Below are 4540 nucleotides of genomic sequence, written 5' to 3'. Positions count from 1 at the left end.
GCAGCTGCCGAAGAGCAGGATTGTTCTCCACAGCAGAGATTCATTTAAACCAGAGAATGAGCAGTTATGTGGAGCGTGCATGCTGTACAGACCTGGACTAACCTCTTATTAAACAGATTGATTCTTATCTACCATTCAATCAGTTCATAATTTAAACGTAGAACATGCAACAAGTGCTTGGAATGCCTAATTAACAGAGAAGGAGCATGCTGACCTTGGATCTGGTTTGTATCAGACCATTATGTTTTTTTTGCTTCAGTCCTGTTCCCACAGTAAAATAATTGTGCAGCACCCGTGTTCCATGTTTACTACAGAACAGCATATCCTTGAATACTGAAAGTGAATCTAATCTTTTGTAACTAAAAGCATAGCCTGAGAATAACAACAGTCAAAATATACAAGAGCAGTCACTAAAAAAGTAAAAATACATCTGTAATTAACTTTATTTGCCTTAATCTGTTTGGGTGCAAATTCAGCATAGAGGCCTTTAAGCAGAAAAACAAACCATCCGAACAGCAAAATTGTCTAAGAATGATGAGATAGCTGGAAGTGCACGGCAGCACATTTAGATTTATTGGATTTTCCTGTTTAACGCAATAATGTGTTCATCAGAACTGGTAAAAGTGGGACTGACTGCTTAGGATCAGTACATCATGTTTGTTTTTTTTCTTATCCCACATCTTCAAAGTGACTAAAGCAAAAAGTGTAAAGGATGGATTAACTCTGACATGTAGTGAAGTGGAAGCAGCGTATGTAGGTGGTTTATTTTTAAATCACATGACATCCCCAGGTAAAACTGATCCCATGTCAATAGGGCTTTACCTAAGTTTAGTTCAGTGTCAGTCTGAGTTAATGTAACAAATTGCAATAAGGGTTAAATGCAAGAAAAATGTGTGTTCACAAAATGAAATATATAGGCTGTGCAGTTGCAATGGAACTGAATGAAGAAAAAACTTTACCAAGGCTGAGTCCACTATACAAAAAGGGCCTTGTGCACGCACACACATACATACACACAGTTAGTGTGCACATTCCAAGGTTAGCTCTCTAGCTAGCATCTGTACAATTAGCTCTTTGGGGAAATAAAGACAGACTGCAGAAACTCTCAAGCAGTCTAATCTCCTGTGAATAAAGCCAAATGAAATTCCACCGTTTTCAACAAATTCAAAGAAAATATCTGACCCGGAGAGTCAGTGTTCAGTAAAAACAGTATAGCAGCAATTAGTTGAGCACAGACTGAATCTGTGTTTTCTGTAAAGAGTGCAGACAAACTTCTTTGAAGCTAATTCAAGTCAAGCAAAAGTCAACAGTGTTGATACAATTTATCAAACTCGAGAATTGCTTTGATTTAACAGCACAGAGAGGATAACAATGCAAAGAAGTTACTGTTAAATTACATCCTGACAAAAAAGGTTTTTGCGAGAGAAAAGCCAAAACGTAATTGCCTGGACGACCAAAGACTCTTTCTCTAATCTGCTGTTTTATAAGAAAAGAGAAGAGACGAGAGCAACAACTGCAGTGTGCTGCACTGGGAAATTAGTGCCAACCTCTCATTTCTGGTGTCGTTCACTGGGAGATGCTCCCCTCGCCTCTTCATCAGGCTCAAAGGAAATCCTTCCAACTTATTTGCTTTTAACCGAAATGAATCCGATGGGAGCTTAGACACATCTATTTTTTTTTCATCTTTGTGCGCTGCAGTTGTAGTTAATGTGGCGCTGAAAAGAAGCTTCTGCACGTTTAACTATACATACTAGAACAGTGATGTTCCTTTCATTTTCACATAAATTTGTCCCGAGAAAATTTTATATTCTTGGAATTTGTAAATCTTTACGGTGCCACTGTAACCCCAGTTCTCTGAATAGTATAGATTAAATGAAATGATTTTTATATTATTGTTAATCAGTTTTACTATTCACTTAAGACACATCTTCCTGCAGCGAAAAGCAAGGGAAACATCTACACATAGAGACTCAAGTTAATCTAAATGAATATCCAGAAGATCCCCAGATCCAAAGTGAGAAAGGTTAAGTTAAATATCAAAGTCAACTCTCTGGTTTTGATACAAATGTTCCTACGATATGTATATAATCAAATTGTAGCTACTGTTTCTAATGGCTTAACACTACGGTATATTGTGTCGCTCAAACTGCACATGTAAATGTCATTCTTTATTTAAAATCGGGCATCAAATGGCATCATCCATTCCCTGCTGCATTAATCTGCTCTATGTGAATTGATAAAAGGAAACTGCTCGTGTAATGTAGTTTTGTGTACATCTTAACCCAAAAGTTGTAGAATTATACGCGGAATCAACTCCGAACACCAAAGTCTGTCAAATTAGCTGGACAGTAGCAGGCTTGATGTACAAACTTTGTGAACAACAAGGTGCATAATGAGGAAAATATCATCACACGCAAAGATAAATAACTATATTTAGATATTTGTAATGCTGGTTCATCTGTTAATCAGTTGCCCCATAGCAAACATGAGAGCCTTCTACATACCTATATGTCGTATTGACAGTTGTGGTTGACATCTTCTCTCATTACCATATATATATTATATCTGCATACACAATTAAATAAAAACCCTTGCAGGAAAATGTGTCTACAAGCACCCTATGACTATTTCAGCTGAACCCATTCATGTGTGTGAGGAACCAACAAGACAGCAGACAGCTTGGTTGGCGAGAATCTTAGCTGCCAGTGCTCCCTTGGTTGTGTTCTGTGTCTGAGTGCGTATTATTCTACGGGCTCATAATTGTGGAAGCTTGTTGAACATCATCCTGGAGAAAGCATGGAAAACCTTTTTTTGCCTATGCACCACTGAGCAATGTGCATTCGAACGAATGTGGTGCCATCTTCCAGTCTGGTAACCAGTTCTCCTTACCTCAGTCAAGTTACTTAACACAAGACAACTCTCTCGTAGGTTCTCTAGTTCTTCTGTTTCAAACCGTGATTGGTGTCTGACAAGGTCTACACATCTCAAAGATCCCTTCCTTTTGAAAAATCTTCTAAATAGTACACCTAGTCCGAGATCAGTTGTGTTGTTTGGTCACCCCCAAGCCAACAAGGCAAGGATCTATGATCTATGAAGACATTCAAGCCTAATTTAGGGCTTTTTGGGGTCAGCATCGAGAATTACAACTTCAATTAAGTCTCTCAGTAATAGTCTTGTTGTGGCCCAGGTGGTTATCCATTGACTGCAGGGTTGACGAGTCAATACCCAGGTCCCCACATAATGAAGTGGCCTTGCCAAAGACACTGAACCCAACATATGCCCTGTTAACACCTCGCATCAACGTCTAACCTGGGCAATTTGAACACAAGTGGCCACTATTTAGTGTTTGCCTCAAACCTGGCACTACCATGCACCTCCTAGTACAGTCAGCCAGCTCTTCAGATCTGATCTCAGTTTGTTGCTCTGAATGCAAAGAAACACAGACATCATTTGGGCATATGCACCTAAACTCGGAGTGCCCAGGATGGATGTTAATGCAAGGTCTGAATGGGGCCATTGCTCTACTGCCAGCAGAGTGTGAGGGTCAATGGGTGAATGAAAAACATCATAAAGTGCTTTGAGTGCTTCGAGTACCACAAAGATAGAGAAGCACTGTATAAGTGCAGAACATTGGCTGACATGTGTGTCCCAATAGTTGAGCAATTCAGTGAACACCACGACTAATGTTAAACTAGCTGTTAAGATCATTAAAAATACTTCAACAAAAATACCAGTGTCTTGTTTTTGTTTTTTTACACGTAAACATGCAATAATTACATTTCTCTAACGCTTTTTTCCTTTTCCAGTGATATCCTTCAGTGGCAAATACAAGTCAAATTTAGCCGTAAGAAAAAGGAACTCGCATAAGGAAACAACTCACTTAATTCTAATGCTCTGCCTTCCTAATTTATAAAAACAACAACAGCAAAAGCAGAATATTTTTCCCTAAATTACGACACAATTAAAAACCGACCCCTACAGTTATTCAGAAACACGTGTGTAAAATGTCACCACTAATTTTTCATCTGGAAATGCAACTAAGGTGAAACTAATTAATGAAAGCCTAGAAAATATACAGTAAATAGAGTATTACCTTTGCATCATTAGTTAATGCTTTTGGCTCTCCTGCATTTATGGGCCAGATTTACCATTCTCTTAAGTGCAAGATATTTTTGTTTGTATTTCAGTGGTGCTCGCTGTTAGATTATTGTTTTGGTGCACAAAATACTAATTACTTTTGCTCATTTCTAATCTGTTTAGGAGGCCGGGAGAAGTTTTTAATTTTTCTAGGGCGCACACACACACAAAATACACCAGCCGACACATAAGAAAACAACATGTAGAAGTATACCCAGTGTTTACCTGCTGCAGTGGTTTTTAATTTTCTTCCCACGAGCCAGCCTTTACTGACGGCTGGAAAAAATAAATGTATCGCCCCCTCATTCCAGTACAAGGACACAGTCATTCACTGAGCCATGAGCAAACAGAAAAGCTCTCTCGTCCTATCCTTGTTTTTCTGCTTCACACACTTACTGTATCC

This window comes from Mugil cephalus, chromosome 5, assembly GCF_022458985.1.
Source record: "Mugil cephalus isolate CIBA_MC_2020 chromosome 5, CIBA_Mcephalus_1.1, whole genome shotgun sequence".
NCBI classification, from domain to species: Eukaryota; Metazoa; Chordata; class Actinopteri; order Mugiliformes; family Mugilidae; genus Mugil; species Mugil cephalus.
This window is presented reverse-complemented; position numbering follows the sequence as displayed.